At 49.4% G+C, this 17,658-nt stretch overlaps 1 protein-coding gene and 1 long non-coding RNA gene across 3 annotated transcripts in view; one reads left to right on the top strand and one right to left on the bottom strand.

Annotated features, from left to right (window-relative positions):
• Positions 1–39: 39 nt before the first annotated feature.
• Positions 40–11,417, bottom strand: LOC113886483. 2 transcript variants are annotated; one of them, XR_003509450.1, is made up of 6 exons: positions 11,303–11,417; positions 10,296–10,893; positions 8,482–8,629; positions 6,736–6,924; positions 5,098–5,276; positions 40–79 (listed from the first exon to the last, which is right to left on the bottom strand). It is a non-coding gene; the product is annotated as an uncharacterized LOC113886483 (long non-coding RNA). The 2 variants fall into 2 exon arrangements; XR_003509449.1 differs by having other exon boundaries at positions 6,736–6,921.
• A 403-nt stretch (positions 11,418–11,820) lies between these two features.
• KCNJ5 (potassium voltage-gated channel subfamily J member 5) overlaps positions 11,821–17,658 on the top strand; it is a 28,297-nt gene continuing 22,459 nt past the window's right edge. Inside the window, exon 1 of the mRNA XM_027532106.1 lies at positions 11,821–12,080. The gene's annotated coding sequence lies outside the window, so the exon portion shown is untranslated. The remainder of the gene's footprint in view (positions 12,081–17,658) is intronic.

Here is a 17,658-nt window from a genome sequence, read left to right as displayed (position 1 = left end):
GTATAGTTTTTCTGTGTATTCCTGCCACCTCTTCTTAATATCTTCTGCTTCTGTTAGGTCCATACCATTTCTGCCCTTTCTTAATAAAATGAAAAAAAAAAGAGAGAGAGAATCCCAATGAATTCTGCTCTTTAAAAGCATCTCCACATTACCTGTAAAACAACCATCACAGTAGCCTCCTGTTTTCAATCTGATCCTTTGCAAAGCACTTTTGTGAACATGGCCTTGTGTGATCATTTAAACAAGGGCAAGAAGCTACAGAAGAAGGCAAGTGATGTTCCTGGCCTCGCGTCTCTGTGTCCGGTTAAGAATCATGTCCTCGATACGGCAGCTGCCCTGGAATAGAGGTGATGCGGTCTATTCTCATCACCACCACTATCTATGCAAACCTCCCCTCCCCAACCCCGTCCTGACCTTGCCCCTCCTCCCCGGCTCTCTCACCAGAAGCCATGAGTGCCCTCCCCAGGTGCCCTCCAGTCCTCACTTGCAAATCCTCAGTGGAGGAGAAAGGTCCCACCCACCACTCTCCAACAGCTTCAGGGCTTGGTTTCTTCTTTTACAAAAAGTCACTGGAGCGAAATGACGGCCAGGTTCTCTGTGGATAAGGTGAGGTGAATTTTCTGGGAACAAGTGCCCAGTGGGTGTTTTCTGAGGTCACTAGAAAAGGAGGCAGAGCAGTCTTTTTCTGTGACAGCTCAACAGCCACCTTACATGATTCTTCAATCCCACAGAAGGTGTGACCATCATCAGAGAGGTTCGGGACATCTCATTCAGAGCCTGTCATCTAGCAAAGGACGAGGTTCCCTGGCTCAGTACAATCTCATGTGGCCAGGGTGTCTGGGGAGGGTTTGAGCAGCTGCGGCCAGAGAGAGGAGGAGTACAGGGAGAATTTGAACTCCTCGAGAAAAATCTTCATGCAAAGAGCGAGCCGATGGATGTGAATGAAAGAACATCCCCAGGTGCACTGTCACACATGCACCTTCTAGGGAAGGGCAAGCTCATTCAATAGACTCCCACATTCCAGTCCATTGACCATGACCTGCTTCTTGTTCAACAGCCAAGACCAATAATCACCTAGTTGATCTACAATTCATGCCCTTTGCTGGATTCCAGGCTCACCTAGCAAGGTTCCCATCACGAGCTGGCCTCCCTTCTGGCTTCCCGTGTGTAGGGAGAGATGTGTTGACTTGATGTGAATTCCACCTCCCAGCACAGAGTGGTCACAGCAAATTAATGCGTTAGTTGACATTAGGAAGTCAGACCTGAACCAGTGTTCTTGGGGAGATGGTTGTGCTCAAAAATCAGGTGACTGAACTTGCAGTGGGGGTCTTGGCAAATGCTCTCAGTCAGGCTCTCCAACCTCCGGGATCGAATGCCTGATTATCTGAGGTGGAGCTGGTGCAATATGAATAGAAATGAAGTGCATAATAAATATAACCCACTTAAATCATCCCCAAACCATCCTCCCTCTCCAGTCTGTGGAAAAATTATCTTCCATAAAAGCAGTCTCTGGTGCCCAAAAGGTTGGGGACCACTTAGTAAGTGATGTCACTTTCTGGGGTCTCTTGGAAGACAGCCGACTTTACACCCATGGAGACACCTGAGCATCACCATTAGCTGTGTATCCTTTCTCTATAAACTTGCATCACTATTTATGTATCTGCTACCACAAGGGGAGACATCGCTCTGGGCAGGGGCTATGATCTTATTCATTCCTGCACATTCAGAACCTGGCACAGTATCTGCTGCAGAGCAAGGGGTCAACCAATGTCTGCAGGATGGATGATTAAAAATGAATGAATGACTTGAGTTAAAGAGAGTGATTTAAAGAAATGCTTCTGCTTGTACTCTCATCTGAAATCCTAATCCAATAACAGTTCTTCAACAGTTGTTAGCCATCAAAAGTAAAAAGAACCAGAGAGGAGACAATAGCAGCAATATTTTTGAAAACCAGAAAACTGACTCATTCTATGCTTGGACAGGAAGAAACCAGGACCAGCACAATTATAACATCAGAATTCAAAAAAGTGTAGCGCAGTCCACCACTGGAGGTGAAGGGTGAACAGGCAGCTAGAAGGAGGAGGATCGATTGAGTCTGCTTAAGAAGGATCCTCTCCCTGACTTGGCCCCAGGCAAGAAGTCTCTCCCAGCTTCCCTGGCACAAGACTGGAGGTTTATTCTCTAGGATAAAGCAAAGTGCCTCTGGGTGGAGAGGGCTTGACATGACACCAATTGGGATGGGCTTTAACATCTGAGAAAAGCAAAGCTAAGTAAACACACCCAGCTATCAAAGCCCCCAGATCTAGTCCCCAACTTGATTCCAGACACCAGCTCTCAGGACTTGACCTTCCAAACCAGAGACTGAGAGAATTGGTCCTGAGGAATCTGAATATCTCCAAAAGGAAAAAGTACTAACAGAGGGTCCTGCACTGAAATGGTCCAGACAGAGCATCCTCCAGAGAGCTTGAGAGCTGTCAGACCCCATTCTCGGGGCCCAGGTTACCAGGTGTCTAAGGAGCAAAAACAAATAGGCATGAAGATAAAACAAATAGCCATGACGAAGCATCTTGGAGGAAACGGAGACTACACAGGGAGAAGAAACCGCAAATGAAAGGACGCTGCCAAAATAGTGAGAATTAGAATCAGAGACGGGGGTTCTCAGAAATAAAAAATAGGAAAGCAAAACCAAAAATCTCAGAAGAAAGTGTGAAAGAAAATGTTGAGGAAATCTACAGGAGCATAGACGAAAACACAGAAAGATGAAATTGGGAGAGAAAAGATAAAGAAATGAGGGCTTTCTGAGCTTCAAATTCTAAGTGAGAGGAATTTCAGAGTGAGGGAATGGACCAGGAAGAAGGAAACCGTCAAAGAAATGTGGCCAGAACATTTCCCAGAATGCAAGGCGATGATGAAAAGAACTGCCTCGCGGGGACATCCCCGGTGACCCAGGGGTTAAGCCTATGCTTTCAAAGCAGGGGGCGCTGGTTTGATCCGTTCTGAGCGAACCAAGATCCCACATGCCAGGAAGAACAGCCAAAAACTTAAAAAAGAAAAGAGCTGCTTCGTGTCTAGCACAACAGGTATAAATATTTCTCCACCAACCAGGCCCCATTTCTCTGAAATTTCAGAACACCACGGACAAAGGGAGGGTCTCGCTTGTTTTCAGAAAGGAAAGAGAGGACGGGTGAAAGGTCCAGGCGTGAATCCTGCTGTGGACACCTCAACAAGACGATGGAAAGGTGAAAGAAAACCAAGACATCTGTGAAATGTTCTGAAGGAAAACGATCTCCAATCTAGAGTCCTATATGTAGCCAAGCTGTCAATCAAGTAGAACAGAGTCATTTTCACATAAGCAAAGTCTCAAAAAATTCACTTTGAATGCTCTCCTTCCCAAGAAACAGCTGCAGAATGTGTCCCTCCAAAGTGGAAGCATGAACCAAGAAAGAAAAATGCAGGAGACACAGGAAACAGGGGATGCAGTCGGGGGTGGGGGCAGTGGGAGGGTGAGGGGTTGAGGGAAAAGAGATGCCAGGGGCCAACTGTGCTCCAGCAGAGAGTAAGTAACCCATCCAGACCAAAGGGAGTGGACGGCTCCTGGCGAGATCTCTCCAAGAGACAGAGTGACTCAGATGGTAAAAAATCTGCCTGCAATGCAGGAGACTTGGGTTAGATCTCTGGGTTGAGAAGATCCCTTGGAAGAGGAAATGGCAACGCACTCCAGTATTCTTGCCTGGAGAATTCCATGGACAGAGGAGCCTGGTGTGCTACAGTCCCCCAGGTCCCAAAGAATCAGACATGACTGACTTTCACTTCACTTCACATTACTGGACATTTTGAGAAGAGACTGAAGTTGTAGGTGAAGACATTTTCTTGATATTGATGATGAGAGCAAAGAAAACCAAGAAAATTAGTGATGCCAACAAAAGGTTGTGCAGAAAATAAAAAGTAATCTGATTTACTGCATGGATCAGCTATGAGTAGAATTGTATAGTCATGATAACATTGAACCTGAATATTTATTGAAAAAATACCTATTGGGAGCATGGAAGATGGGAAGAGTGTGCACAGGTGGTAGGGATGGGGAGGAGAGAGCTATTCAAAAGTTCTATCTCCAGTGGTAGTCTCTCAGAGCAAAGCATCTAAGTATTACTACAGATGAAGCACTTAGGTTTTCCAAGTGGCTCAGTGGTCAAGAATCCGCCTGCCAAACGGGAGATTTGGGTTCCATCCCTGGATTGGGAAGATCCCCTGGAAAAGGAAACGGCAGCCCACTCCAGTATTCTTGCCTGGAAAACCCCATGGACAGAAAAGCCTGGTGGGCTACAGTTCATGGGGTCCCAAGGAGTCAGACATGACTTAGCAACTGAGCACGCAGGCAGCACTTACACAGGGGTAAAACCACGGGGAAAAGATAACCAAAAAAGAGGAAAGATGGTAGCTTCTGGGAGAAGGGGGAGGAGGAGATCTGACTTTTTCATATCAAACTAGTTAGAACAATGTGATGCTTTGAATAAAGACATCTGCAAGTTTAATAAAACCAAAACCGAAGGTTGCGATCAATGAGGCAATAATGTATGCTATCTACCGAGAAATCCTTTTCAACCACTAGATGGTGCTATTGGCCCCTTGTGGAATTTGCCATTGCCGGTCCAGGGCTTGCTGGTCAGTAATTCTACTGGGTTTTCCCCCAAACAGAATAAAGTGAGATTTGATCAATAAAGTTAAGAAAGAAGTAAAGTTGTTTGTTCTCTTTTATCTTCAAATAATATCCCTCTTTGTGGAGCAGGAGAAAAATAAATCATTCACTCCTAGTGTTGCAATAATTGAAAGCTGGATGCTGGGTACAAAACCCAGACTCCTCTGGCGGTTGAGTGCCCTGGCTCCTAGGCGCACAGGTGCTGGTCCAATAAAATCGACTGTGTAGCCAATTGTGGTAAATGTTGACCTGGGGCACCTAGGCCTGGATTCAGGAGTAGGAAATTCAGGAACGGGAAGCTGGTGTTGGAAAAGCTGAAGCTACAGTTGTGCTACAACTGGAATTCCATGAACATCCATGAAAGGTGTTCTGGGATTCTTATCCAACAGGTGAGTGCTTACCTGGGGAAGCAGGGCCACAGGTGTGGTGATCAGGCAGGAGCAGGAGGCACACAGCAGGACCTGCAGAGTCGCTAGTGTGTCTGGTAGGCAGAGCAGTGGCTTTTCCCCTCGGCTCCACTGTCCTTGATTTCTCCGGCTCTGCATAAGCAGGGAGCTGTGGGCACATGTTTCTTATCCCCCTGCAGTGTTGAGCACAAGCACTTTTCATGAGTACCATTAGATAAATACTTTATTAAAGATGGAATATGGTACAGCACCCACTCTGATTTCTTGACACCCTCATCCTTTCAGGGTGGGGCCGCCACACCGGTCATTCTGATCAGAACTCTCCATCCAGTTCTGGACCCACCTCTACCTCCTCCTGTTACTGAGTCCAGGCTCTCTCGGCTCGCCACAAGATAAGTCAATGAATCTGAGACGAGGTGTTAGGGTCAGGGAGGGACTTTATTTAGGAATCACCTGACTAAGAAGATGGCAGGCTAGCACCTCAAAATAACCATCGTGTCAGGGCCTGGTTGCCAGGTTCTTTTATGGATAAGAGTGGGGGGAGGTGAAGAAACAAAGCAAAAAGACTATTTGATTTTTGCAGCTGTCCCCCAGCATGGCAGGGGAATGTGTTAGTTTCCCTTCCTTACAGTCCTTCACAGGTGGGTGGCTCAGGTTATCTCCCTGAGGCAGGGCATTATAATAACGAAAAAGGGTTAAAGTCACAGAAGCGGATCCAGTGGGAATTTAAAATTAACCCTACCCAGTCATCCTCCCCAACCCCTAGGCATGAGCATGGTCCCAGGTCTGACTTCTTTGCCTCTCTGTCCTCCTTCAGGTGTCTAAACTGGCCTCAGAGTCCCTGCTCCTCTCCATAGATGGCATATCAAAATCCACGCCTCTGTTCCCAACTCCCTCAACCCCAGACACTCACTCCCTCCTCTTCTCAACAATTCCAAGTGGGCAACTCACCCAGCCTTTGGTCTGAAATCGAGCTCTGCATCTATGCTTTCCAAGCACCCTGCTCCTCCTGCCTTTAGTATTACCATCAGCAGACACACCTGCATTCAGTCAGCGTTTGCTGAATGAGAGATGCCAGGCACTGGGAATTTCAAGGACTTGAAAAAGCAAGGTCGTCCCACCTATACAAGGAACTTGTAGATTGCAGGTGGAGAGGAAAGCCAGGAAACGGAAGCCCCAGCAGACGTGATCAGAGCCTTAGGGAGGGGAGTAGAAGGGGTACCGTGTACTCAGGAAGAGGCAGGTCTGAAGGTCCCCAGAGAGTCTAGGAAGCTTAGCCCGGCTCAGCTCCAAGCCCAGCTCTGCCCCCTGGTCCCCTGATAGGCACTGACGTCTGCTGAATCTTTCTCGGCTGCATCTTCTACCTAGAGCTTTCTCTCTCTCTCTCTCAAACTCTAGTGTGCATGAGAGTCACTCGGGGTGTGTGTGTGTCTCTGTGTGTGTGTATGGTTGCGTGCTAAGTCACTTCAGTCATGTCCAACTCTTTGCGACCCCATGAACTGTAGCCTGCCAGGCTCCTCTGTCCATGGGATTCTCTAGGCAAAAATACTGGAGTCACTCAGGGGATCTTGTTAAAGTGAAACTTCTCTTAGAGCAAGACTAAGGTGGAGCCTGGGATTCTGTGTTTCTTACCTGGGTCCTGGGAGTGGTGCTGATGCGGCTGGACTTGCACCACACTGTGCATCCTCAGGACACTGTGCCTCCTCAGGTCCCATCACCCACTGCCCTTGTCACCACAGGGCAGCATCTGGGTGGAGCCTACAAACGTGCTTCCAGCCCCTTATCCTAGACTGTGCAACATGGTAGCCGCCAACCATCCTGCTTATTTCAATGAAAATGGAATAAGATTAAAAATTCAGTTTTTTATCTGCAGCAACCACATCTTACACATTCAACATGGGCCAGAGACAACAGAACACATGCACAACATCAGTTGCATTGCAAAAGTTGTATTGAATGATGCTGTCTCATCTCTGCTCCACCTAAACTGATTACACTGTGAAACTAGTTATATACCGCTCTCCTCACCAGACTGGAAGCCATTTGAAGGCAAGTTCTGCATTTATCTTGCTGTGGTTTTTTTTTTTTTTTTTTTCCTGTTCTTAGAATCTAACCTTCTTTCATTTGACAACTATTAGTTTCTTACTGTCTATGTGCCAGAAGCTGTGCAAGCTTGGGAACCAGTGGTGCTCAGAGGTGACCCTGGCAAATGCGGTCTCTGCCATGGTGGGGGTCACCAAATAGGTGCTCACTGAAATGAGTGAATAATATGCAAACCACCTCCAGGAAAATCTTCACAGAAATGGCTTTCATAATTCTCTGTGACTCAGAAGTCTTCAACAGATACTTCCCATCTGTGGAGTAAAGTTCAAATTCCATAGCTTGGCATGCAACATCCTTGTGAGAAGCAGCGTTCCATCCATCATGTTACTGCATTAGTGTGCTAGGGTCCCTCTAACAAAATGCCCCAGATCTGGGGGCTTCAACAAAAGAAATTTCCCACAGTTCTGAAGGCTGGAAATCTAGGATCAAGGTGTGGGCAGGTTCAGTTTCTCCTGAGGCCTCTCTCCCTGGCTTGCTGATAGCTGTCTTCTCCCTGAGTCTTCATATAGCCTTGACTATGCTTGTGTGTCTCCCTGTGTGTCAATTTCCTCTCTTTATAAAGATCCAGGCCCCACTGGATTGGGGCCTATTACAACAGACGCATTTTAACTTAATCACCTCTTCAAACGTCCTGTTTCTAAAGACAGTCAGTCTGCAGGACTGGGGCTTAAGGTTTCATCATCTGAATTTGGGGCAGAGACACACAATTCAGCACCTAGCAGTTAGGAATATGACTGTGTAACCTGACAAAACTGGGTTCTGAAATTCACTGTTAAAAACTGTGCCAATGAGGGACTTCCCTGGTGGTCCAGTGGTTAAGACTTCGCCTTCCAATGCATGGGGTGCAGGTTCAATTCCTGGTGGGGTAGATAATATCCCACATGCCTCAGGGCCAACAAACCAGAACACAAAACAAAAGCAATATTGTAACAAACTCAATAAAGGCTTTACAAAATATATTGCTTTTTTTAAAAAAAAAATTCTGTGCCAATGAGAGGATACTTCTCTTGTTTGAGCCTCCTTTTCTCATCATTCTCAGATGAGAAAAGGAGGCTCAAACAAGAGAAGTATCCTGTTATCATCTGAGAATGATGATAACACTACCCCCCTCAGGAGGTTATTAAGAAGCTTAAAAGCACTGTCTTCTGTGAAGCAGAAGAGCTTAGCACATAGTAGTCACTCGGTCGATTACAGCCCCGTCATCACTTCCCACACTTCACCTGCCCTTCATCCCAGTAGCAATCGCTCCCTCGCTGCGGGTCCCTGAGCACTTACCTCCCCGAGGTTCTTTTCATTCAAGCCCCCTCCTCATATTCCAGTTCTAGTCTTCATGCTCCACTTCTCACTGCAGTCAGAGAGCCTTCCATCCCCTGGCTCTGGTAGAGTTACGATCAATTCTACACACCATTCCATCAATTAGCACCTGGGAATTAAAATCCCAAGTTGTTAATTTGTCTGCACATAGGCTGACACTCCCAATTAGATTGTTAGGTATTTTAGATCAAAGCTCATCATTATATTTTTTAGTGCTTATCAAAGTGTCCCAAACGAAGTGGACCTTAACTTACATACAGTCAATATTCATTCATTGAATATATATATATATATACACACACACACATATAAGCATTATATATACATATATATATATAAGCATTATATATAAGCTGGTAAAGAATCCACCTGCAATGCAGGAGACCCCAGTTCGATTCCTAGGTTGGCAAGATCCCCTGGAGAAGGGATAGGCTACCTACTCCAGTATTCCTTGGCTTCCCTCGTGGCTCAGTCAGTAAAGAATTTGCCTGAAATGCGGGAGACCTGGGTTGGATCCCTGGGTTGGGAAGATCTGCTGAAGGAGGGCATGGCAACCCACTCCACTATTCTTGCCTGGAGAAAGAAAATGGACAGAGGAGCCTGGTGGGCTCCATAGGGTCACAAAGAGTTGGACACGACTGAAGTGACTAAGTACACATGCACGCACACACACACACACACACACATATAATGTATATATGGGGAGTGGTGGTTTTAACATAAAGAAACCATGAGAAGGAGACGTATCATTGACTGATACATATCTGCTATTTGTGGATGGGCTGGATGCACAACTAATGTAAGAAGAATTCTCCTGACTTGAGAGAAAAATACTTAAAATATTTGTCTTAGAAGAGTCTTAGTTAGGACTTCAGAGTATAACTCAACAAACTCTTTTAATTAATATTTTATCTGGCTGGAAATATTTATGAGACATTACCAGCCTCATAAATGCAAATGGAATTTCTATAAATAGGAGAAAAAATAATTTCCTGTGTGTCATACTCTGAAGAGAAAACTTTAATTGTGAATTCATCTATTGCTCGATGGAAGTAGGTAAGAAGCAAGGAAGGGTGCACAGAGGCAGTGGTTCTGTGCACTAATTACCATGATGACACACGAGAATTTTCCATTGCTTTTGAACACTGGCCTCATCAATTTCAGACAATGAAGGATGCACTTATACCTTCCAAGCCCCCTGAGTAGTTCTTCAATTGTGTCCCCCATGCTCAAATGTCACCTGTGCTCTTTGAAGGATTTGAGCATGAAAAAGTCAAGGTTCACCTCAATCCGTAACAAGCAGTCAGGAATAGAATCCTATTTCTCTTTTTTTCAGGTCTAGGCTGAGAACTGGACCCAGGTTCTCTGCCTCCTGGCCCAAGGTCTATCACTGTGAGAACATTTTCAAAATAAAATGTTATTACCCTACATTCTGCTTCACAATCAGCCAGGCTTCCACCATCAGAGCAGAAGAAATTCCATGGTCTTTATGCTGAACCCAGGACAGAGCATCTCCTGGGCTCAGGACATGCTTAAAATGTGTGTCATGTGGTCCACAGAAGTGCACCATCAAGACCTCTTGGAGAACTAGAAAATGAAGGACTGAAGAATGTTCTTCTCAGAGCAATAAACCATAAGATCAACCTGTGATGGATGAGCAGGAAGACAGGTTACATCCCCTAAGGGATGAGATTTCCTGGTTAGTCAGAATCACTGCAGCCTCACTCAATAACGACCCTGTGTGGAGAGAGGAGAGGGAGGTCCAGGAAACCTACCTGGCTGCTCTGAGCTCTGTTCCTGGGGAGGGTGCCTGGGCGGTGTGCACACTGATCCAAGGCAAGAGGAGCCCCCATCAGGTTGCTATCGTGAGACTAAACTGTCCAGCCGCTGCCGTGTTGCTATGCTTACAAGAGGGGACAGGTTTGGTGCATCCAGCCCCAAGCATTTGTCACCTCCTTGTAATTAATAAACCAGGTTTCTTGTTTTTGCCAGTATTCACTTGATAAATATTCATGGAAGAGCTGTCAGAGGTGCCGGTCACAGCAAAGTACAGGACAGAGTCCCTGCCCTGATAGACGCTGGTCTCATGCACCTGGTCGGGTGCACCTGTCCCCACGGTGGGGAGACACTCTCAGGATCTAGGGCAGGGGCGTGAGTCCCCAAAGGCTGGGCAATGGCAGAGATGGGCCAGGGAGGCCCCCCCCCTTCCCCACACCACCTCCATGGACCAGTCCTGAGAGAAGCCTGCCACCCCTGCCCAGACAGCAGCCCTCCCTTTCCAGGGGGTCTGAGGTTCCCAGGGGGCTTCCCAACAACTCACAGAAGTTACAGACAGAAGGCAGGGACCCATCTTTGCCCAAGGTGAGGAGAAACCTAAAAGGCACGGAAGGGGGGAGGCGGTCAAGTGATGGCTCTTCATCTTATCTGCTCCAAAGAAAGGTTACTTTGTACTTCCTGCTACTCCTACCAGGCCACAGGCCACCTGCCTCCAGCCAGGGCGAGAGAACTGCCAGGGATGAGCAGGCTGTTTGCTGTTTCTAGACCCGCTCCATCTCCAGTGGAGTCACGGGGACACCCGGACCCTCACTCCACCCACCAGAGCAAGGTCTCCGGGCTGTGGATGCTGCGCCAAGGACTCTGGCCCCTCCAACATCCCAAGGAAAGCCTCCCGCCTGCTAGATTCCCATCTAAGAAGTGCGACTAAATTTTGCCAGCTGCCCCCTCAACACACCGGGGAGAGAAAGAGCAGCCCCTCCAAAGCTGAACCAAGATTTCTGCTCACCTAGTTTCTTCCTTCTTGCGGTCTGCTGCACCGCACCCACTAAACACGCGCGCTCTCACGCGTGCACACGCTCCCACACACGCACCTGCGCGCGCGCACGGATCTCGGCCCTGGGCACCTGCACGACCAGAAGCACAATCCCGCCCCCCCGCCCCCGTACCACCAGTGGGGGTGGCAGGGAGGTGGCCGGAGTCTGGGGGGCGGGGGTGGGGGGACGGAGGGAGAGGGGCCGGCGGGGAAAGGAGCGCAGAGCAGCCAGCCGCCCCCCGCCCCGGGTCTCGCTCCTCCTTCCCCATCCGATTCATTCAGAACTGATGGTGTCCCCAACACGTCGCAGGGAACCCCCGCCCTGCCGCGCCCTCCCACCCCCCACCGCGTCGCCTGTGGTCCTTTACAAAGGTTATTACACATTGTTACACAGATTCATTGTACAGGGGGCAGAAGGGGAGGAGGAGCCGCGGAGGGAAGAGGGCGGAGGGGAGGGACGGGGGGAAGGACGGAGGGAGGGAGGGAGGGAGACTGAGCGCCTCCCGCCGCTGTCGCTGGAGAAAGGGAGTGACTAGTGGCTGAGACTGGAGGGGGCTGGCGAGAGACGGGATGGCTTAGAAGCCTCTGCCCACAGGACCCACGCAGGGAGAGGCTCTCAGCAGAGTCCGAGGCAGCCCGTGATGGCTGGTGCTGGAGGGTCCCCTCCAGGGCCCTGAACGTCCCTGCATCGCCTCGGAGGGACACCCTAGAAGTTAGCATCAGTGGGACTTGGAAGCTCCGATCTCAACAAGTAAGTTGTCTTCTTTCCTCCTCCATTTTCCCCAGCTCACTGGTTCTGGAAGGCGGGGTGCACGCTCCCAGGGTGCCCACTGTCTGGGAGGAGCTGGCTTCACCCTCACCTGGCGGTCCTGGGAGCCAGCTCCAGGGATTGGGAAGGGCTTTGGGTGGCTCCAAAGTTCAGCCAGGAGAGCTGAGCTCCCCAGAACGGGCAGGCAAGCCTAGGCTGGCAACTTAGCCCTCAGAGGGCTGTGAACTTGGCTGTTCTGTTCTAGAGCAGGATACCCAGGTTCCCAAAGCCCCCCTCGGCTGGGTAGGGGAGAGGCCAGGGCAGTGGGAAGGGGTCATCTCTCCTCCCACATCCCGGGGAGCAGCTCTGCCTTCAAGTTGGGGTGTGAAGAGTCCCCGCGGTGGGGCAGTGAGCCCCCCAGCCTTAGATCCTTGGCTTAATCTTGCTTTCTTTCAATTCTGGCCAAATTGGCAACAGGGCCTTGCTGATTCTACCCGCCTGCCGCCCTGGTCACTTCCCGTGTGCCTGCCTGTCTCTTTTTAAACATCTTTCAAACTGTTCAGAAAGGCCAGGGGTCAAAGCTTCAAGGTCAAGTTTAGGGACTAGAGAGTGGCATCATTATTCCCGTGCTCCCCAACCCTGAGTGTCTCCCTGAAGACCTGTGGCGCATCCCCTACCCCCACCAACCAGGGCTCTCCTCTCCGGCCTGTGGGGCAGCCTATGCACTGCCGGCCCCTTGGACCAGCTCTGGCCCCCAAAGTTCCAGGGCTTGTGCCAGGCATTGGGTCAGGCAAGGCCAGCCCAGCACCTGTTCTGGGAGTCCTTTCAAATGCCAGCAGATCCACAGGCCCTTGGGTGTTGGCTTTATGTGCCCAGCTGTCCGCCCTCTTCTGAGCCTTTTAACGGAGCAGGTACTAACATCCTCATCCTACAGGTGAGAAAAGGCAGCTTAGCGAGGCCGCGTAGCTTACCGAAGGTACACGCCTTCAGGTGAGAGACTCCAACGTGTATCTCCACTTCATCACTAAGCTATGCACTGTAGGGCGGTTTGCTTCACAAAGTACTTCTCCATGTGGGAGGGAGTCAGTGAAAAGATGCTAATATTTAGGAACCAAGTCCTGAGCTAGACAGACTCCTGTGCATTCTACTGGACTCCAGTCCTCTGACGTGCTCATCTCACCTGTGTTAGAGGAGAGGCTGAGGCACCGAGTGCTCAGAGCGCTAGTAAGTAGCAGAGCCATTAACCTCTAGATGCTTGTCCCCTGGCTTCAAATCCAGACGGTTTCCACTGTCAAACACCAAGCCCGAAAGGTGTTTGGCCTTCCCACATCCACACTTTTCTCAAAACCCAGGAGTAAATCCCATCAACTGACTGGCTGAGGCCCTGGGGCTTCCTAGAATCTGGTGGGAGAACGAAGTGGGCCTTGGAGAGAAAGCCCCTTGGCTGGATTCTGATGTGAGAAGCCTGGTGGCCCTGACTGTGATTTTCAGCTATTGATCCGGCCTGAAATGGGCTTACTCCAATGTGGAGGCGCGAGGCAGGGACCTCAGAGGAAGTCCTGGGATGCAGGTGGGGGATGCTTCTTGGCAAGAATATCAGGGAGTCTGGAACACTTCCTGTGTGACCTGAAGCATTTTAGGTGCGTGATGAGGTTCTGTTTTTCTCTCTCCATTCACTACTTTCCGCACTGTTCCTCCCAGCCTCCCCTGACCTCACGGCATCCCACCCCCCTCTACCATTCTGAACCCACACAATCTGAAACTAACTTCACTTAGAACCTAAGGCTAGAAAAAAGACAAGCACTCTCTTACCTGGGAAGGGATGTTTGGAGGCTTTATCGAGTGTCCACTACTTCTCAGGCTCCCTTCATTAATCACTAGATTGATAATAAATTGTTACAACAGTATCGATTAGAACAGCACCAGAGCCACTGATGAAAGAGGAAGCATCCCAAGGAGAAATGGTCTGTGCTTTCCACAAAAGCACGGGGCTCCCAACCTCCCCAAACTGTGTTCTAGATTCCCTGTCTGGCTCTTGGACAGAGAGGGCATCACTCAGATACAGGCTCTCCTGTCTGCACAGCAGCCCGCCGGCATTAAGCAGAGATGGGCGAGCTCTGGCTGGCAGCAGCAGGAGGAGGTGAGGATGAAATAGGAGGGAGAGAAGGGCCCCACACTGTCCCAGGGCATCCCGGGAGCCCCCTGCTGCCTTCTCTGACCACAGAGTCAGATCCCAGTGGGACTCTCCGCCTTGGGCTCCCCTGAGTCTTTGGGCACATCCTGAGCCAGGCAGAGCTCTTTCCTCTGTGGGTCCAGCAGAATCAGTGTGGTCCTGTCACCAGCAGGATGTACCGCGGGAACCCTCTGGGGCTTTCTCCCTGCGTCTGCCTGGGTTTCCTGTCCAGGAGACACGGGCCAAGCTGGCCCGTGAGGATGCTGAGCGCAACACAGACAGTGGGGGCACCGTCTTCCTCCCTCCTGTCTGCTCCCTAAATGGCCAGGCTCTCCGTGACTCAGGTGGTCAAAACCATCAGCAACATCTTATGCATTCACATACTTGAAAACTGCACCCAGGTCTGTTTTTTATTTGTTTGTTTGTTTTTAAATCAGTTCAGCAACCATTGATTTGATCTCCTAGCATGTGCCAGGAATAATTAATTTTTGAAAACCTTGGAAAATGATCATTCGGGCAGGAAGGGTTGTGCTTTCCACTTAGGAGAATGTTAGCAGAAGTTTGCATTTTCTGAGCAACCCTGGTTGAATATTTAGGCTGCAGATGGGAGGGTGATGGAGAGAAGGGTGGGGCACAGGAAACCATTAGGTGGTTGGAAGGAGCCATTTTTAGATGAAATTTTCACCGTGTCGGAGCTACAGTCGGGTCGCTGAGAACCGGGAGACCATCCTCAGATGTCTAGAAGACTGGTCAGCCATGAAGGAATTGTTCTGTTTTTCCTAAAGATTAGAAGAAGGGGAGTTCAAACGTGAAGGATTGCAAGGAGACATTTGGAAAAGAAAAAAATCTGAATGTATTTCTCTAAGAGACCTGTGGAGTGGCTTTCTCTGGGCTAATTTTAAAACAGAGGGGACAGCTTCCCCTTGCTGAGCCTTGGCTGCTGAGGGACTGGGTACTGGCCTCTGCCAGGGCACCCCAGCTTATCTGGTGCCTCCTACCTTGACATTCTGATAAGTGAGCTATTCTAGTCCACAGAGCCCAGGACGGCAGTTAAACTTGCCAAGGGCTGTGCTGAGCTAAATGTCAGAGCCAAACCTTTAACACATGACCCTGGAGATCCTGGCTTGTGCATCCATGTTAGGTTCCATCATCACTCCAGACCAGAGCAGGCTGAGGGGCAGAGGTTGGGGATGTCTGCTCGGTCTGGTAGGTGGCAACAGCCCTTCCTGGTCCACAAGGGCAACCCGTATGGTGGCCAGAGAGGTTGGTGGGGGTTCAGACAGCGATGGTGGCGAGGACAAGCTTTCAGGCTCCCGTTTGCACGCCCTGAGTCTTGCTTGTTTGGGGCTGCGTATTCTGCCTGCCCTTGTGTCCTCTTTTGCATCTCAGGTTCCCAGCTGTAAACTCAGGAAGACCCTACTGCTACCATCCTCTGTTATTTCTTGCTGCTCATCAATGAAGGGAGGGAAAGTCAAGAGTGGAGAAGTGCCATCCGGGGCTGAACCTGTGCCCCTCGTCCTGTGCTTAGACTCTGCTCCCCTCCCGAGGTTGGGCTGTTGAGTGCTTGAGAGCCAGAGCCTGGCTGAGAGGAGAGTCATAAGACCAGCAGGGACGAGGTGCCACCTCTGCCCAAGGAAGCTGCCCTCTGGCGGGTGTCTCAGGTCCACGGATGCCCAGGTGCAAGACATCTTACAAGCAAGGCTATGATAGCTGGCACACCTGGGCTATTGAAGATGACCCTGTCAGACATCAGGGGACACAGACCCCAACCCCCCAGCCCCAAGTCAGGTTGCCTCAGTCACTTCGGAAAGTGCCCTTTATTGTATGGACTTAAAAAGTCTGTCATAGATTGCTGCAAAACTGTGTATGGAGCTCCTGTCACAGGCCAGACCTTGTGAAGAACTGGTGATGGAAGAGTGGTTCATTTGCCTGCCCTGGCCAGAGCTCTCTCTCTCCCAGGACTAACTGGGGGAGGTGGACATGCCACAGCACCGAGGCAGGGGGACAAGGGGAAGCACCCCCAGACAGATACAGGGGCCAAGAGGGCCCACAGGGCCAAGGAGAGCTTTCCAAGGGGCTCCACAAACCACATGGTCTGGATCACTGTGCCTTTGTAGTAAGTTGAGAAATACAGTAAACTAGCTACTTGCATTTTATTCTTTTTCAAAATTGTTTTCTGTATTCTAGTTCCTTCACTCTTCCGTCTAAATTTCAGAATAATTTTCTCTGTATCTACAAAAAAATCTGTGGGATGTTGATTAAGAGTGACATGAAATCTATATGTCAGCTTGAGGAGGATTGACATCTTTACTGTGTTGTCTTTTCATCAGTGGATACTGTATGCGTCTCCATTTTTTTCAGATGTTCTTTGGTTTCTTGCATTGGTATTCTGTAGTTGTGCATGCTGCGTGTTAAGTCCCTTCAGTCTCATCCAACTCTTTGCGACCCTATGGACCATAGTCTGCCAGGCTCCTCTGTCCATGGGATTCTCCAGGCAAAAATACTGGCGTGGGTTGCCGTGCCCTCCTCCAGGGGATCTTCCCGACCCAGGGATCAAACTCGTGTCTCATACACCTATCCGCATTGGCAGGCGGTTTCTTTATCACTAGCGCCACCTGGGAAGCCCATTTTGTAGTTAACACAGTTCTTTTTGATCTGCCAGCAACTAACTGTGTGACTCAGACCTTCATGTTACTTTCTGTGAAATGGGTATAATGACATGGCAAAGAGCAAGTAAGACAGATTTATTTCCCACGGACTGATTATCTTCTCTGTTCTTTCTTTTCTTCTTCCCAACTCTTGTTCTGATGCCCGCCCCCCACCCATTCTCATCTCATCACTGCGTCTTTCCCTTTCATCCTTTGTGATCTTAGCCACCTTCGTGCTCAGCTCCTTACTCTGCAGCACTTTCTGTCTCTCTTATTCTCGCTGCTTCTCCTGGTCACTAATCCTTCTGTGATGTTCCTCTTGTTCCTCTTTATTGCATCATGTGGGAGCTCACTTTTCCTTGCTTTCCTCAGACATAACAAGTGATCCTATGGCCAGTCAGTCTGGATTCACGTCCAGATGTATGACACTAGCTTTGAGGCAGTTTATTCATTCTCCCCTATCTATGCTTATATTTCTTCATTTATAAACAGGGGAAGCAGGACTTATGTCACATCTTTTCTGAAGTGGTTAAATGAGTATAAAGCATTTAGAGGGCTTTCCAGGTGGCTCAGCTGGTTAAGAACCTGCCTACCAATGCAGGAGATGTAAGAGACTTGAGTTCGATCACTGGGTCAGGAAGATCCCTGGGAGGAGGGCATGGTAACCCACTCCAGTTTTCTTGCCTGGAGAATCCCATGGACAGAGGAGCCTGGCAGGCTACAGTCCATGGGGTCACAAAGAGTTGGACGAGGCTGAGCA

This window comes from Bos indicus x Bos taurus, chromosome 29 (genome assembly GCF_003369695.1).
Source record: "Bos indicus x Bos taurus breed Angus x Brahman F1 hybrid chromosome 29, Bos_hybrid_MaternalHap_v2.0, whole genome shotgun sequence".
In the NCBI taxonomy this organism is placed as follows: domain Eukaryota; kingdom Metazoa; phylum Chordata; class Mammalia; order Artiodactyla; family Bovidae; genus Bos; species Bos indicus x Bos taurus.
Note: the sequence above shows the minus strand (reverse complement) of the source record. Positions and strands in the feature narration are given on the sequence as shown.